The 19,866-nt window shown below is 36.9% G+C and overlaps 1 protein-coding gene across 3 annotated transcripts in view; it reads right to left on the bottom strand.

Annotated features, from left to right (window-relative positions):
• Positions 1-19,866, bottom strand: part of znf385c (zinc finger protein 385C) — a 373,618-nt gene that overhangs the window by 57,661 nt on the left and 296,091 nt on the right. The window lies entirely within an intron of this gene.

Below are 19,866 nucleotides of genomic sequence, written 5' to 3'. Positions count from 1 at the left end.
TATTCATAGCAGGGGCGGCATAGTCACAGTGGCACCGCAAATGGGTGAGTGTGTGAAAACCGCTGTCTGCAAAACAAAACATTTAAATATGTAAATCTTGGATAAAACACTTTGAAACTCAACATATTGGAGACAGAAAGCATTATAAATGTAGAAAATCATCAGCTATGGGATACTTCCAGTGGAGAAACTCTGTGTTTAAAACTTCTGTTTATATGGTGTATTTATACAGGGTTTCCCGTAAGTCTCCATACATAGGAGACATAATACATTCCATACATATATGGTTCTAACATGTATTTCTTTAAATTTCTTCTTTATAGTTCTTCAGCAGTGGAGGACACGCATTGAAATGTGTTCCCGACAAAATGGCAGTCATATAGAGCATATTATATAAATAAAAATGGTTTATGTCAAGAAACGTTTATTTTTCCTATGTATGGAGACTTATGGGACACCCTGTAGTATTTATGAAAACACCTGTAATTGTTTATTTGTTAATATAATACACTTATTTTACATTTTCTTTGTAAATTAAGCCTTATATAAAAATGCCCCACATTTTCTAAACAGTGCTGGTTTTAGTCTATGGCACAGGTGTCAAACATGCGGCCCGGGGGCCATATCCGGCCCGCAAAAGGGTCCAACCCGGCCCTTGGGATGAATTTGTGAAAAACAAGAATTACTCTGAAGATATTAACAATCAATGGTCTCAAAAATAATTTTCATTCAGGTTCCACATACAGACATCTAGAGTTCAATTAGATTTCATTTCAAGTGGGTCAGAACCAGTAAAATATTATCACAATAACCTATAAATGATGACAACCCCAAATTCTCTCTGTGTTTTTTTGGTGTAAAAAAGTAAAATTACATGAAAATGTTTACTTTACCAAACAATACTTTCACAAAAAACGTGAATAAGATGAACAAATATGAACAAACTGAAATGTCTTAAGAAAAGTAAGTGCAATTTGACCAATATTCTGCCTGTTACTAAATGCTTTGTGTGATTGTAAATGATAAACTGATAAACCGAGGCATAATGTTATTAAAATTGCACTCGTTTTTCTTAAGACAATTCAAGTTGTTCATGTTATTCAGATTTTTAAGGAAACGTTGTAGATGTAAACCTGATTGTAATAGAATTTTACTTTTTTCACTGTTATTATTTTACTGGTCCGGCCCACTGGAGATCCAGTTGTGGCCCCTGAACTAAAATGAGTTTGACACCCCTGGTCTATGGGCTGAGACTGATTTTAATGACACCTCTACATTTTTTTTAATCATGCCTGCATCCCTCTATCTATGTATGTATTAGGATGGATTCCCTAATATATTTACATAATTAACTGTTTTTGGGTGTTGTTACAGAAAATGTAGCTTTTGTGTTTGTTCAAGTAATAAGAACTGTGCTAGCCAATCATACGTTGACTAGCATCTTCAAGATAACTAATACAACTCCTCATGATGCACGGCAGACAAAACGATGCAAGTTTTCTTCGAGACATTCATTCATTCTTTCATTCATTTTCCTGCTTAATCCTGAACAGAGTTGTGGAGGTGGAGGCTGAGGTGAGGTTACCAATGGGTGAAGGGTTAGGGTGAGAAAAGCGGAGAAAACGCCTATGTTAAGATCTGCTTCTATGTCAAATATTTGAGTATAGTTTTAATTTATTACAATTTTGATTTTCTATACCTAATATTTGGAACCAACATTCACATTTAAAGTCTTTGAAAAGGTTCGTTAAGCATCTTTGTGTTATTTATGCAATAATTTATATACATTTTTCAAATCAGATTTTATATTTTTTGTGTGTTCTTTAGCCTTTTGTGTTGATATAGTAGCTTAAAGTGAAAAAATAATAGGCAGATGAGATATACTACAAACAAAAAGTTAAGGACATTTACATTTTTTTGTCATTTTTGCCATTTGTAAATAAAACTGTTTGGTCATTACAAAAAAATGTGTTTCAATTCACACCCAAAATGTAAAAAGTGCTGTGCAAGAATCCCAACTGAAAAAAAAAAAAAAAAAAAAAGCCCAAAAATTAACCCCTTCATGCATAGCGGTCACTACAGTGGACAGTTATTCTAACAGCTGTTCTGTTGTATATTCATGGGTTTTGTTGTTTTAGTTCCATATCAGCCAACACAGTGGACACTTCTGCACCATCCCATAATACACTGCATTCCATACCATTACTATAACTTTCTGTTCTTGATAAACCTTATCTACACTAACATGTTTCAGTTTTTATTGCATAGTTTTCACACAGTATATCACTTTCTGATGATGTGTTTTAAATATATGTTTCTTTACTTCAAAATTAAACGTATGGTGTCAATCTGAGTGGACATTTTTGTAACTCCATGAAAAATAGGTTCATTAAAAAAATCTCAATTGCATTTTTTTTTCACATGCTTAAAGAGGAATAAAATCACTCAAGAAAAAATATTGACAAAGGTTCTCATAATTCATGCATGAAAGGGTTAAAAAATATCCTTAACTTTTTGTTTGTAGTGTAGATGAAGTTGTGCTGAAAAAAAGATACCAAGCATGGGCATAATAAACATTGCTTTTTACAGCGTATAAAGGCAAAATCAAAAGTACTCAAAAATGGCCAAAATAGGCTCAGACCCCTAAGAGTTAAAGACAAATGACTATTCAAGGGGTGATTTTGATCAATCAGTGACACTTTGGCAGTGAAATAATGTTAAATAATCTTATTTTATCTTATTGCTTGGGTTTCATCAGATTACAGAAGAATCTTTAATCTCTAAAACGTGCTTTTTAAATGTTTTTTTTTTTTTCATGTTAAATGTGTCATGGGACAGCAGTTCTACACGTGTGTCCTATCAAAAGTCAAGGGCATCAAACTCAAAAATAAGAGCGTAATCACCTAGAAATAATGACTCCAAATGTTCATCTTGGTTTAATGTGAGAAAAAAATATGACATTATGCCTATAAATAATGGCAACACCAATTTTTTCTCTTTGATTTATTACAAAGAACATTAAATTTTGATATCCTTTAATAATAAAATGTCAATAACCTGAACAAATTTGAACAACCTGAAATGTCTAAAGAAAAATAAGTGCAATTTTAACAATATTCTGCCTGTTTTGTGCCTTGGTAGATCTGATCTGTAATGCACATGCATGTATAAATCATAAGTTGAGGCATAATATTGATCAAATTGTATTTGTTTTTCTTCAGAAATTTCTTTTTTTTCCAATTATTCACATCTTTTTTGTTTTGGATAGAAATAGTTTCATCATTTAATGTTATTTTTTGCACTAAAAAAATGGAGTTGTCATTATTTATAAGTTACTATGCTATTATTTCACTGTTCCGGCCTGCTGGAGATTAAATTGGGCTGAATGTGGCCCCTGAAAGAAAATGAGTTTGACACCCCTGCCCTAAGGGTTAAAGATTAACAACCATACAAGGGGTGATTTTGATAGATCAGTGACACTTTGGTTGTTGTTAAATCTTCTTATCTTATCTTATTACTTGGGTTTCATCAGATCACAGAAGAATCTTTAATCTCTAAGATGGGCTTTTTAAATGTATTTTTTTCATATTAAATGTGTCATGGGACAGCAGTTCTACACGTGTGTCATATCAAAAGACCATATGTGCGCCTTTTAATTTCCGACTTGTAAAATCAGCAGTAAACCTGTGCACATGGCGGCTTTTTCTTGTTGGCTTTGCCATTATTGGGGATTTTCATCCTTTGTATTTGCTCTGGTGGGATGATACCACTGATGCTATATGGCCTGTGTGAAGTACAGAGGAGAAAGAATGATAGATGGGGAATGTGTCAGTAGTCTCGCCCGTAGCTTTTCTGCGGCTTGGCAGGATGGCAGCCGTGACGCGGAATTTTTGAGTGTGTGTGTGTGTGTGTGTGGTAGGTGGGTGGAGAGGGGTTGAAAGACTGAAGCTCTGAGCATATGCTTCTCAGTACTGGGCTCGGGTTTGCCTTTGCCATGTGTGGGCTCTCCGCTGCTGTCTGTCTGACACCCAGCGAGATGCAGCACAGGACGGACACAGCCTACAGACACGTGGGTAGCAGCCGGCAGGAGATCACCAACACACAGACACACACACACACACATACACACTAGAGAAAAAAAAAAAAAACGAGGAGAGGCTGAGTCTTCTCTTGGCAGGACTATCAGAGAAAAAGCTGGGCATGCAGGGAGGACAGTTATCAGCTGATAGTGCTTTCCCACCTCTCTGTGACTCCCTAGGCAGCTTATTAAATCAGGGGCTGGCTGTTTGCCTCTTTGGATGATAATGCTGCTACAGAGGCACAGCCCGAATCCAGGCATGTACGACAGTGAGCTGAAGGAGTGTGTGTGTGTGCTCAGCTTGCATGTACTAGAGAGGCATCGCACGTAAACACAAATACATACAAACTGAGCTGCCTACGCTCTCTGAAAACAAATAGCTGCCGGGTTGAGGGGGTTTAAACACAGTCTCACAACAGGCAGCCGCACAGACCCACAAAAAAAACGTATAATTTCACACTTTGTGCAAAACTATGTGTGATTGTATTATGTATACACTACAAATAGGTTGCTGATTACGAGTTTTCTTTATCAAAATCTAATAAATAATGGAGCTGTTTTAATTACTTTTGAAGCCAAATGGGAAATAAATCTGAAAAGCCCTGAAAACTTTCATTTATATCAGACGACCTCAAAACAGCTCTCAACAGTGATTACTAGCAAATAAATGGAGCCTGTCTACACGTGGAGACAGCTCCTTTAAGCTGTCCGACTTTTGATAGTGTTGAGTGAATTTGTCCCAGTGGCTTATTCGACCTTCGCTGTCCAAAAATGTGCCAAAAAGACAACATTCCTGCACGGTGAAACTATCCAGAGCAACAGAATGAATGTAGCACTATGGATGGAACGATATGAAAATTTCATATCATGGTTATTGTGACCAAAATTATCAGGGTTATCATTATTATCAAGGTATTGTTGAAATTGTGCTCAAAATGTTCAAAAAGTACTTATACACACACTGACATAATTTAACCAAGTTCTATTTAAAAATAAATAAATAATTGGCACAATGTACTTTCTGTTGGCAGAAACATTCAAATATTATTAATATTAGTGGTCTGAGCCTATTTTGTCCGTTTTTCAGTACTTTGCCTTTATATACTATATAAAGAAATGGTTACTATACCCATGTTTGGTATCTTTTTTTTCAGCACAACTTCATCTATATCATCTGCCTATTCATTTTTCACCAACTATATCAACACAAAGGGACAAAAAACACACAAAAAAGATAAAATCCAATTTGAAAAATGTATATAATTTATTGCATAAATAACACACAGATGCTTAACGAACTTTTTCAAAGACTTTAAAAGTGAATACTGGTTCTAAATATTAGGTATATACAATTAAAATTGTAATAAATTAAAACTATACTCAAATATTTGACATAAAAGCCGATCTTTACATGGGCGTTTTCTCAGGAAATTTGCGGGACTCAAACACGGTTATCATGATAATTAGAATTTAAATCAGGGGTGTCAAACTCATTGTAGTTCAGGGGCCACATTCAGCCCAATTTAACCTCAAGTGGACCGGACCAAAAAAATAACAGCATAATAACTCATAAATAATAACAACTCCTATTTTTTCTCTTCGTTTTCATGCAAAAGAAACAAAACCAAAAAAATCAAAAACATTAAATTATGAAAACATTTACATTTGCAAACTATCCAAACAAAAAAGATGTGAATTATCTGAAAAAAATGAAATTTCTTAAGAAAATTAGGTGCAGTTTTAACAATATTATGCCTCAACTTATACACGTGCAATATGGATCAGTTCTATAAAGGCACATAATATTTAGTAACAAGCCAAATATTGTTAAAATTGCACTCAATTTTCTTGAGACATTTCAGGTTATTCTCATTTTATTGTTAAAGGATAATTTGTTCATGTAAATATTTTCATAATTTAATGTTAGTTTTTGCACTATAACAGGAAGAAAATTTTGAAGTTGTCATTATTCATAGGTACAACATGATATTTTTTCCACATTAAACCAAGAAGAAAATTTGGAGTCATCATTTATAGGTTATTATGTTATTATTTTACTTGAGATCCCAATAGTCTGTATGTGGAACCTGAACTAAAGCTAGTCCAACACTCTTGGTTGATTATATCTTCAGTGTAATTTTTACACTAACCAAGTTCATCCCGCGGGCTGGATTGGACCCTTTGGTGGGCTGGATTTGGCCCGCAGGCCGCATGTTTGTCACCCCTGATTTAAATGGTAATACTAACCGTCGGCAATTCTACCGCGGTTTATCGCTATACCGGTAATCGTTACATCCCTATGCGGCACTCATTAGGTTTAAAGAGTATATTCAAATGTAAATTATATAATGGATGGATTGCACTATTAGATGTCAGTAGTTACTTGTATTTATATGTGGATGGATGCTTTATTTCAGCCCGCAGCACCTTGTAACCTCCTTTTTTTTTCACACACTGTGTCATTTCCCACTCATTTCTGCGTGTTTGTATGCATATGTGGTTATGTGCACATATGTTCTTTCTGTCCACACTCATGTCTGCGTCACAGCTCAGATTTATTTACACTTCACTTGTGGTCCACGGTCCAGACAACCGCTGGCAGTTGAGGGAGGGCCTGAAACCAAATGTCCGGCCTCTTTTTCTTCTCATCCAGATGACTTTGCTGGAGGATCTGACTGTCTCTGCCAGTCTTTCCACATGCAAGCCTCCTCCTCCTCCTCCTCCTCCAGTCATCACAACAACGCATTCCTCCCTCTCATGACTCACTGAGCTTGGTTACACAAGACTCAACGTCACTTCGTATCTATTTGGATGTGAGTATGTAAGCGTGGTGCGTCCAAGCCTCTGAATTTAAACATCGATTTTTCAATTATTTTCTACTTGCTCATCTGAGAAGATAATGGATTCCAATGTGCATAAGTGCACATACAGAGCCTTCCTTCCTCATTTTTCTTCTGCTATTACAGAATTAGCTGTTCAACCCTTTAGTCCTTCTACTGTAATTCTCCTGTCATCACTCCAGTGCTCCCTTAGGTTTCTGACAAATTGCCTTTTCTCACATCTAAATACCCCCACCCTGCCCCCGGTGCTCTGTGTATCCCTGCAAACTGCCGCCGAGCAGCTGAGGGAGGAGAAAAAGAGAGGGCCGAGAAGGAGAGAAAAAAAACCAACAAAAAACTGCCTTTCTATTTGTGGCCCAGTGTAATTATGTGGGATAGATGCTGGCACAGTGGGGTCTTAGAGTTGGGTGAGTGGATCCCACCTTCTTTTTCCTTTCTCTACTTGCGCCTGCTGTTGTTTCACATCTCAAAGACAGTGAACAATTTTGTTTCGCATGGACTTGCTTTAAAGCTGCCATTTCAGGTCATCTGAAAGGCAAGTAATAGAAAGATGCGCCCTCATATGACTTGAAGAATAAAGACAGCTACGGTTCTTTGGTCACTGCTTCGACCTTTGTGACATAAAAAATGCCTTTCTTGTCTGTTACAAAGTCTACAGAAATACGTACTTCAACAAATTCAACAGGCTGAAATTGCACATGTGATCAAAATGATGTTGTCTTTAACCCTCAAAGACCCAAAAGCATCTAATCCAGAGGTGTCAAACATGCGGCCCGGGGGCCAAATCCGGCGCGCCAAAGGGTCCAGTCTGGCCCCTGGCATGAATTTGTGAAATGCAAAAAATTACACTGAAGATATGAATCATTTTAGTTCAGGTTCCACATACCGACCAATTTAATCTCAAGTGGGTCAAAATAGTAAAATACCATCATAACTAGGGATGTCCGATATCGGCATAAAAATGTAAAATCAGTGAATATCATTATCGGATTTTTGGCTATCATTAAAACCGATAAAATAATGCTTTGATTTCGCCGGCATTTACCAACACGTAAACAAAGCATTGTTTGTAGCTGAAAGAAATGTGCAGTTTTCAAAATTGTACAGTAGAGTTGCCACACTGTAATAGACTCATGGAGGGAGGGAGAGAAAATAAACAAATATGGCATTTTTTTCACAACTAAAGTTGAAGTATGTATTCTTTGCACAGACAGTGTTTACATTTTGAAAGCCTTGTTGCATTTGAGAATGCATCCAATGGGGCATCACAATAAAATTAGGCATGATGTGTTAATTCCATGACAGGAGATATGTGATGTTACCTAAAATTAGTTTAATATCCCATATATATCGACAGCGGTATCGGTAGATATCGGAATCGGAAATTAAGCATTGGACAATATCGGCATATCGGTTTTTAGCCAAAAAGCCAATATCAGACATCCCTAATCATAACCCATAAATACTCACAACTCCAAATTTTTGTCTTGGTAAGCGTAAACATTTTCATGTCATTTTACTGTATTTAAACTAAAACAAACCATAATTTCACAAAAAAAACCCACAAATAACCTGAACAAATATAAACATTTTGAAATGTCTGAAGTGCAAGTTTACCAATATTCTGCCTGTTATTAAATGTTTTGTGGATTTGTTCATTTACTGTGATCTGTAAGTCGTAATTTACATATGTAAATAATAAATTGAGACCTAATATTGTTAAATTTGCACTTCTTTTCTTCAGAAACTTCAGTTTGTTTATGTTATTCACATTGTTTTAAACGATAGTTGTTGGTAGATGTAAACATTTTCATCGCATAATTTTACTTTTTTCACTCTAAAACAGAAGAAAATTTGGAGTTGACATTATTTATATATTATTATGTTATTATTTCACTGGTTCGGCCCACTTCAGATGAAATTTGGCTTAATGTGGCCCCTGAACTAAAACGAGTTTGACACCCCTGATCTAATCTAAAATGTATAATAATTTCAGAACCACTAATCCTATCAATACAGTGGAATAATTCAGGTCAAATGCATTCTCTCAGCTTTTCAGCATCATCAGATGTCTGTTTCAGATCATCATATCTTATCACGCCAGTGCAAAAACCATTCCATTCATTCTGTTTCAGATGCAACATGGAAACACTGTCATCTTCTGAAACATTGATTCAACAATAAAATCCATGCAGTTTGACAAATATGGATGTAGATGCTTGTTTCTACATAAAATTAATGATATATTTGGCTAAAATAATCATGTTTTAAGATAAGATAAGATAAGATAAGACTTTACTGATACCACCATGGAGAAATTTAACAGTTGACAGCAGCAATATGCAACACACCAGTGCAAAAGAAAGACGGGTAGAAATAAATGTTCTTAAAAGTATAAAAATTTAAGTATAAAATTTAAAGATATTTACATATTCTTCAATTTTCTCTGTTTTGATAAAATAAGCTTTGGATTTACTCTGAGATTTTATGCTTATCTACATGATCAGTCAATTAAATATTGGAAAATACCTGATTTTCTCTGCAAAAATGCAAAGCATATGGCAATCCATCAATTTGCAATGGTTAAATGTCGAGAAAACTGTTTTTGCAAGTCACCGCAAAAAATAGTTGTGTCTTATCATCTCAGCATTATATCATGTTACTACAGGAGCTCAGAACAGCTTTTTATTTCTTATTTCAGGTGGCATCCAAAGTTGTGGTACAAAAAAACCCCAAAAAAAAGACAAATATAGTACGACCTCTAACAGCAGCCTTTCACATTTTTAGTGACAAGGGGTATTCAGATGGTGGTAGTCTTCCAATCTGATTGTTTCTGGACTACTTGATCTAGTGTGTGTGTGTGTGTGTGTGTGTGTGTGTGTGTGTGTGTGTGTGTGTGTGTATGTGGGGGGGGGGGGGGTCCTGGAGGTGTTGGAGCCCATCCCAGCTACCATCAGGTGAAGGCGGGGTACAACCTGGATGTGTCAACGATTCATCACAGGGTTTGCATTGCATAGACAGGTGGAAATGAGGGGGAATTAACTTGAGGTGCATGTCACCACCACCCATCTTACAAATTGAACCTTCTATGTGAGGTTGCCCATGTGCCAACTAATAAAACTAGAAAAGCACTCAGAGAGCGCAGACCTCCACCAAGGCAGATCAGCAAACCACCAAAATTTAATCATTTGTTCCTTGTGCCAGTATCAACATTTCCTGAAATTTTCATCCAAATCTGTCCATAACTTTTTAAATTATCTTGCACACAGACAGACAGACACACAGACAAACCAACGCTGGCAAAAACATAACCTTCTTGGCGGAGGTAAAAAACAAGGCACAACAAACCCCGCCCCTCGAACACATTTCACGCATTATAAGTAAATGGGAAGATTTTAAAAAGTTAAACAAAATTTAACTTTGACCTACTTTTCCCAAAACATAATGAGATCCATTCTGGATCACTGGCAATCTATAAAATCAGTTTGGTATGAATTCAACCAATAGTTTTACTGCTACAGACATTTGAAATTTTACCCATTATAAGTAAAGGGGGGAATAAAAGTTTTTAAAAATTCATAAAAAATTTTAACCTTGACCTACTCTTCCCAAAATGGAATGACATCTATTCTAGGCCACTGGCAGTCTATAATCCAAATTTGGTATGAATTCAACCAATAGTTTTGCTGCTACAGACGTGTGAAATTTTGCCCTTTATAAGAAAAATGGGGGGAAAAAAAATATAAAAAAATTCATAAAAAATTGAAATTTTGACTTACTTTTCTCAAAATGTAATGAAATCTATTCTTGGTCACTGGCAATCTATAAACGAAATTCGGTATAAATTGAGGGAACAGTTTTGCTGCCAGAGTGATAACAATCAAACCGAACCAAAAACCATACCCCTTGCCTCCCCTCCTTCAGGGGGCAGGGTAAAAAGGTACAATTCACCACTAGTCTCTTGGTTTTGTAGAAATTTTTACAGAAAACTAACCATGTTTGAAATTCAGAATAAAAAAAAAAAACAGCAACTTTTAAAGGACGTTAATTAAACGTTTTAGTTTCCAGAAACATCGGCCCATGAGGACCATTGAGGACTTTCATGATTGATGACTGTGTTAAATTAAGCAACCCAACACTGTTTTGTAAAGTAAAATAAAAGAGAGTGAGATTAAATAAGAGTTGTACTGCTTCTAAGTCTGTCAAGTATCACAAGACAAAGAAGAGATTTTGAAAAAGATTGATGTATTATGATGTTTCCTATGGAGCTTGAAGAAGAAGGGGGAAAAAAAAAAAGCATGAAGAACACCACAGAGCTGCCTTTGTCTCACTTCTCCTTATAGTAACAAGTTATAGTAGAGTCACTAGGGTAAGAGCTGTTGTCTTTGTTGATTTCTGTAGAATTTGTTTTTTCGTAGCACATTTCTGCTGCTCAGCTGTGACCGCCTGCTGCGTAACAGTTGGACTGTCGGTTAGACCTTCGCCATCAGGCCTGTGATCTGATTATCCAGCTGTGATAATGAATATCCACACATCTAAAGTCCAATGCGATTTCTGTGGATTTTTGTTGAAAGGAAATTGCTGACCGGTAAAATGATAAGTGCGGGAACAATGCGAGGATAAATAGTTTACGCCAATTGGGGGGGGGATGCTTTCGTTGGTTGCCAAATATACATAATAGGCTCTGTTTTTGATGTTTAGCACAGTCCTCATATGCCACTCAGTGATCTTAGCTGTCATATACCAAATGTGCACAAAGTCGAGTCCTGACATGCACACTCAGAGTCATAACACCATGTTGCTCATTGTGCATCTGCCACACTGTTGCCACATTGTTTCACCATCCCCCTAGTCGCCCTGCAAACTTCAGGGCAGCGACTGATGGGACTAGATCTGACAGGGCAGGAAGAGTCGGCAGCTACAACTCTCTACACATATATATATATAACTGGAGTTTTTTATTTTGAATAACCCAACAAACACTAGGGGTGTGTATTGGCAAGAATCTGACGATACCATACAAATCACAATACTAGGATCACAATACGATATATCACAATATATCATGATACTGTTAAAAAGGCCATTTTTTGTTTATTTCTTTTTTTTAAATAATTATTTCCTTGAAGAATTGAATTACACCAGAAATATGCACAAATACTAAACACATCTTTATTTGATCACAACAGGATCTAATGCTATATCACAAAATGTTCCTGTGTTCAAACTGAAATTCTGTTTTACAGACATTACAGTTTAAGATCCTGTTCAAATGTTCATATTCTATTCGTTCATAACTAACATCATAACACTATTTTTGTGCAATCCCAACAAAGGAAGTAATATTTAATAAAAGAATGTTAAATAATGATAAATAAAATATAAACTAGAGAGAAAAGCAAAAAACAAAAGTGAACCTCCACAATATCCGCATTTGAATAAATACCTAAAAATATCGATACAGCACTTTTAAATATCGATACAGTATTGTGACATGAAATATCGCAACATATTGCAGAACCGATATTTTCTTACACTCCTAACAAACACAGTCTTTTTTTTTTTTTTTTTTTTTTGCAACCACTGAATGAAATAACCTAATAGATGCAATGCATACAAATGAAGTCTCACACGAGCTGCAGCTGGATATTGTAAATTGGCCTCATGGTGTATTAGAAGCTCGCAGCCATTCGGGGGCACAAAATGACACCGTACTTCCTGTGAATGTCCAAATGTACTCCGCTGAGAGACAGAGAATGAGACAAAGAGAAAAAGAGCAGCAGTAAGAGAGCGTGAGTGAAAGGAAAGTGACTTCTAACAGCCAATTAGCCTCCGCTTGATCAGGAGGTGGTGTGAGGGCCACTGTGGGAACCATTACAGCATGGACGGAGAACATTAACCACAATCAGTTTTAATTAAACACTGACGCTTTTTATCCCTCCCCATCCCCAGACATTTCTCCACAGCCCCCCCCCCCCCCCCCCCGCCATCCTACCCTACCCTACCCCACCACCCCACCCCACCCCCTTTCGCCTCAAGTATGATGATAATCTCCAAACCTGAGTTTAAGATAGAATGTGACTGGACTGATTAGATGAAACAGTGCCGAGATGATGAAGGAGCCCTCAATTAAGCCAATTTGATTAAGCGAGCTGCATGAAAACAGGCAGAATTATACATTTTTCGACAGCTGCAGATAGCATCTCATCGTCATGCATAGCGATACTCTTAGTACGAGACACAAAGCACAAAAAAAAAAAAAAGACCAAATAAAAGTATGACTTCAAAATACTTACGGAGACGTTTATGTCTGTAAATTAGTGCTTTGGTAGTAAAGATTCTCAGTAGCGTGCCATTTACAAGACAAAGAACCTTTTCATTTCTTCCTCCCTCCTTCCTGTCTCTCATTTCCTCACTTTACCTTTAAAGGTGTTTATTGAATACATTTTCTCTTTTTTTTTTTTTTTCTGGGTCACTCGACATGCTGTGCTGGCTGTGCTGTGACTGTATGCCGAGTACTGGAGTGTGTAAGTTGATAACTGTGCTGCACATGACAGTTTGTATTCCAGTGTGTTTGCAGCAGGCAGATACAGTTTGTGCTGTAAATATGGGTAAAGAAGACTCAAGCAACAAAGAACTTGAGCTCCATTTGATGTACGAACAGTCGAGTGTTTGCTGAGCACACAATTGTGCTTCGTTTGCCCTTGTATTTGTGTGCCCATGTGGAGGAAGAAGAAGAGCTACTTTAGCGGAAATCCAGGAATCTATCTAATAAAAAGGTAGGCTTAGAGATATCCAGCTGAGATCCTGAAGTCAGTCTCAAACAAGGTTGTGAATATTTTCCTTGTGAGGATTATATTAAATCCCAGTGCTGTTATGTCCTTTCTACAACCTTTTTTTAAGTTAATCTATTACTAAAAACACCCTATGTAGATTTGTCCTCCTTTTTTCTTCTTTTCCTGGATTGCAGAAGGTGGCATTCTGCTCCCTGTGGCCTGATTATATGCAAGGCTAAGCACAGTTTGACCCATGACTGAAAATAGGGCAGTTTAAAGAAGGGAGTCGACGTCACGACTTTGTCACATACAATTTTAAGAAATTATGAATAGGTCAGACAGAATTGCATGAACCTCTAAACTCCAAATCCTACCCTTTACCAGGGCTCTTGCTGTGTTTTTCAGTATGTTACATTACATAACTGTGGTTTATTCAGTGATTTTTTTTTTTTTAATTAGAAGGAAATTAAAAAAAGCAATATGTGAAATAAGTGTGCAGGGGATTCATAACCTTTGGATTCCACAGATGATGTTTGAACCATGTTATGGCCGTGGCCTCTCTACACAATGCTCAAAGATAATTGGACTTGAGCAAAGAGACTGCACTCCCTTTGGGGGAAACAGGTGGTTCAGAAGGTAAAAGGGAAATTATCAGCCAATCTGACCATGTTCTCTTAAATGCATTCACTGTAATGCCCTCAGGCTGCTGCTGTAATGTGCCCCTTAGCAAAACAAGCCACTACTCTGAGTTCTTTATTCCTTCTCCTATCCACCTACTAAATAGTCATTTTAACTGACTGTGACATTCTCTTTACACCAGGGGTGGCCAACAATGGACCTCAAGAGCTACTATCCTCCATGTTTTAGACGTACCCCTCTTCCAACACACCTGATTCAAATGATAAGCCTATCATCAAGCTCTGCAGAAGCCTGATAATGACCGTCAGGTGTGTTGGAAGAGGGAAACAAGGTTATTATCATTAATGAAAACTAAATGAAATGACGAAAACTAGAATTGTAAAAACATTTTCATTAACTGAAATAAATAAAAACTAGAATAAAAAGAAAAAGAAAAAAAAAAACTAACTGAAACTGTATTGTGTGCTTACAAAACTAATTAAAACAGATAAAAATTATGGATAAAATTCCCTTAGTTTTCCGATTTGTCAATGTCAGATTGATACGAAAATAATTTATTTCCCTTAAGCAATTTTAGCTAGCGGCACCGTATGATATTTAAAGGTCCGTCACTTCTCGACACTTGTGGTTTACAGTCGTCTTCTCGTTCCCACTCTACCTGGAAACACAGAGACAAAAGTTGGGAGAAAGCAGCAGTCCTGTATGGGATTTATTTGAATACAACAGCAAAAAAAATAAAAGATATAAAAAAAAAACTAAAACTAAACTAAAACTAAGCATTTAGAAAATAACAAAAACTAATAAAAACTAGCAAACCTGCTCTAAAAATTAATTAAAACTAACTGAATTAGAGGGAAAAAAGTCAAAACTAAACAAAACTAAACTATAATGAAAAATCCAAAACTATTATAACTTTGGAGGGAAACATTTAAAACATGCAGGATAGTAGCTCTTGAGGACCAGGGCTGGTGACCCCTGCTCTGCCCTGTACATATTTACACTGCCCAGCAAAACAAGCAATACCCACAATAATTTAACTTTGATTATGTTACAGAATGCATTTGCTGTGGCATAGTTTATGCTAAACAACACTTATGCAATGTCACAACATTTATTTTTATCCTTAGTGGTATTAATTTTTTTCCCAGATTTTATTTTGATGTATTATCATTGGAGGGCAGAGGGGGACCAGTGTGTAGAACTAAACATGGAGAATCAGCGTTCAGTTTCTATGCTCCGTATATCTGGAACAAACTACCAGAAAATATCAGGTCTGCTGAGAGTCTGAGTTCTTTTAAGTCAAGGTTAAAGACTCACCTGTTCACCGTTGCCTTTGACTAAAAGACTTTTGACTTTTTAAATTTTATATTCTCTTTCAAAACTCTGCACTACAACTCTTACTTTAATATGTGTGTGTTTTTATATTTTTGGATTTTATGTTTTGTTTTCTTACTTGCTGTTTTTAGTCACCTTTTGCATGTTTCTTTTATAATGTTTTAAGTGTGTTTCTTTTTCCCTTTTGTTGCATTTCAAAGTCCTGTGTGAAGCACCTTGAATTGCCTTGTTGCTGAAATGTGCTATACAAATAAACTTGCCTTGCCTTGAAAAGTCTTCTTCATCACATCCCAAAAATTCTCAATGGGGTTCAGATCTAGACTCTGTTGAGGCCAATCCATGTGTGAAAACTAGAAGCACTCGGAGAGCGCAGACCTCCGCCAAGGCTGATCAGTGGCCCCCCCCCGTGGGCCCCCCCACGCCAAGGAGGTTATGTTTTTGCCAGGGTTTGTTTGTCTGTCTGTCTGTCTGTTTGTTTGTTTGTCTGTCCGTTAGTGTGCAACATAACTCAAAAAGTTATGGACAGATTTTGATGAAATTTTCAGGGTTTGTTGGAAATGGGCCCCCCCGTGGGCCCCCCCACCCCCGATCACCACCAAAATTTAATCATTTCTTCCTTGTCCCATTTCCAACAAACCCTGAAAATTTCATCAAAATCTGTCCATAACTTTTTGAGTTATGTTGCACACTAACGGACAGACAAACGAACAGACAGACAGACAGACAAACAAACAAACAAACCCTGGCAAAAACATAACCTCCTTGGCGGAGGTAATGATGTCTCATGTTCCCTGAACCACTCTTTGACAATTTAATCCAGATGAATCCTATTATTTCTATCTAGAAATATGGAATATATCTATGTGTGTCTGTAGGGACGAAAAAAAATCCATTGATGATCCAACCTGGTTATTGAGTATATTCAGGAAATCACTGACCCATAACGTTATTGAACCTAAACCTGACCAACTGAATCAACCCCAGCTCATAACACTGCTCAAACAGGCTTGTACTATAGGCACTAGGCATGATGGGAAATTACTTCATTTTCCCATTGAAACACAGTCCAACCTTTATGTTCTCTATCAACTGATGGTTGTTTAAGAAATGAGAAGCTACTCACTGCATCAGTTTGGGTTGAAGAATGTGTTGCAGCTGAAACATACTAATCATTGCAGTAATTATCCAATGAAGGAGTGTTTCCTCTTTGCTTATTTAAATATCAAACTGACATGATATATTACAAGATAAAGTCAATTTTCAAAATAAAACACCCTAAACTGGCTGAACCGGTAGTTGAGTGACTAGAGCAAATAATAATAATAATAATAATAATAGTAATAATCCTCTCCTTTCCCATGTTTTCTGTTTTTATGTCTCTCCTAAACAAGGGTACAAAATCTACAAAAATAGTATTAAATTACACAACACTGAAAAAATACATAAATGTAATTATGACAATTAACACATTTATTACAACTAAATCAGACCCTCAAATATATAATTAGTGTTGTCCATGATTAGGTTTAACTACTTTGACAATTACTATTAAAACAGAAAATAGAAACCATGTAACTACGTAGCCTCTTTTATCATGGTAGATGCACAGAAATCAGAGGATAAATGGCCCAATCAGGACATACTGTGCAGGAAAAATTGTTCTACTTCTGAAAAACTGTGCTGAAGATAGAACAAAATCACACCAAAGGATAACACAAAAACCCCAGTGGAATATAGGTGCAAGACAATCCACTGGATTCTGTGCAGAATAGTAATATAAAGTCACATTTCTAAATATACCTGTTAAGTTTATATCAATAGAAACTACAGTAACACTGCAGATAAAGATACCAGCTTATGTTACTGATGTTAAAAGCTAAAAGGTTAGAGCTCAAGTACAATGACCTGTACTGTTCATCTATATCGAAATTTTCTCCTTTTTATTACACTAGTGGAAAAGGTTTCAAATTTTTACACAATCTCAAATATGATCATGAAATATTTGCAGAAAAATGTTTCAAAAAGTGTGGCTACATCAGACAGAAACTCTAAATTCTATAACCTGGATGTTTTTCATTATTTTGCTGAAACATTCATTTTTGACCCCAATGGAACTGTGAATGTGCAGAAGGGAACATGTGGGTTTGGAGAATGGAATGATATTTGGCAGAGTTCAATGACTATAGTGACTATTTTTGGTAATTTCCACATATATTACAAGACAGTAGCCACTTTTACACAGAGATCCCAGAAAAAAGGTGAGCTGGTGATCCCACCTTTTTTCCCACTATTGATTGATTTCCACAGCCGAGCCAAAGGTGTAACAGAGGTGAGACAGGCTGGACTTTAACACAGCGGACCTGCGTTCTGGAATCAAAGGGTTGGTGATGCAGCGTTTAACTTGGCTTTGGAAATACCCCGAGCATAGCGGTGTTGCTAACCTCTCCAGAGTTGGCCAATCTTTCACCATTCCACAAATGTTAGCATGGATAGAGTCCTCCGCCTGAAGTGACCACAGCTCGTGCATTTCGGCGTCTCCCCAGTTCAACATCATTCTGGTCATGTTGACATGTTTGTTTACTGTACACGACCCATGCTCATTTTTAAATCCCCTTGGTGTGGGGGTCGCACACGCAATACTTCATCAAAACGACACCTTGGTTGCGGAACTAGAGGTGTTCATTGTACACAGCGTTCTGGAATCAGCTCTGTTACGACCTCCAGAGGCATTACAGAGCTGCGATAAAGGTGGGAACAAATGATCCAACCATTTTGTTTACAGACACATCGTTCCAGAATCAAGGCGAAATATTCCCATAGCAGAGGTGCTGTGTAAAAGGTGCTAGTGACAGGAATAATCTCAGGTCCGATGTGGTCTACAGGGTCTGTAAGGTCCACCTCTGCATGAACAGTGAGTGTACCTGCTTTGTTCGGTACCATGAAGTAATGGTACTAATGTAAGGAATGATGTTCAAAGGAATAATGTGGATGTGGACAGGGGTCTGGATCAGCACTTATGTTGTTGTAATGTTCAAAGAGAGATGTTCTTATGTCCTTAAATACATGTTCCTTTCACCTTTCAAGTGTTTTTCTTGTATTTTTTATATTTACTTTATTAGATTTTTTTTTTTTGGCCACTTAAAGGTAAGGAACCAAACATGGTAACTTCATTGGCCTTGATTTTCTACATAATAAAAAAGTTTTGAAAAATTTCACAAAAGTAATAAAGTCTTGTTAGGTCTTGCAATAACATACTAAGGTTAAAATGTTGAATTTCAGAGTAATTCTATGAGTGAACTACAAAGGCTTAAGAGTGATTCTCAGTCCAATACATCACAAATGCATGGGTTGTCCAAAAACTTTTTTCCACTGCTGTACTATGTGTTACTTTCTAGCTCTGAAATATCATTGTTATGTATGAAAAGCACGTTTGCCATCTGTGGAAGGTGTGGTAAATGTTTGGATGATCAGAGCAGTTAATAAACCTAACACTTGACCTCAAACTCGATGTTATTTCGGCACTATATGCGGTGGGTCTCCAGCGACGCCTCAGTAGTGAATGTGGCATTCCGACAGTAACAGGACCACATGGAGATGCTTCTTCTCCTGGGGAGTATCTATAATGAGTTCTGTCAGGCAAGCAGTGAGCAGTGCGTTGTGACTGAACCCAACCTGAGCAGAGGCAAGACCCATCTGTCAAGCAGAGACGATAAGCCTGGAGCCATCCAGAAACAAATTGCTGAGCTTCCCCACTGCGAAGCCCTACGAGGCAGCAGGCCACGGGCGAGCACCAGACACGCTACTGATTCCTGATGCACTAAGGAAAAAGGAGACGAAGAAGGCAAATATCGTGCATAAATCTATGCAGATGGCCAGCCATCGCAGCAGCAGCTGTACACAAAACTTCAGCGTGACGTCAAACAAAAATTAAAAAAAAAAAAAACGGAAAATATCACATGAGAAGTATGCTCACTTTTAATGGAAACCTTGGGGTGAGAAGCTTTAATAAGTGTCTAAACTTTACCCAATCTTCTGCCTTTGCTTTAAAAAAAAAAAATTGGCTCATTTGAGACGAATGCCTGAAAAGAGGACGAAGAAGAGGTGGCGAAGTTAAAAATTTGCTGTTGAGTTGGACAGACTAGAGATACTGTTATCTAAGACATGGGATTCACTTGTTGTAAGCTTGTATTTGAATTTT

Source organism: Sphaeramia orbicularis, chromosome 8 (genome assembly GCF_902148855.1).
Source record: "Sphaeramia orbicularis chromosome 8, fSphaOr1.1, whole genome shotgun sequence".
NCBI lineage: Eukaryota > Metazoa > Chordata > Actinopteri > Kurtiformes > Apogonidae > Sphaeramia > Sphaeramia orbicularis.
The sequence above is the reverse complement of the archived record's forward strand: the minus strand, read 5'-3'. Positions and strand labels throughout refer to the sequence as shown.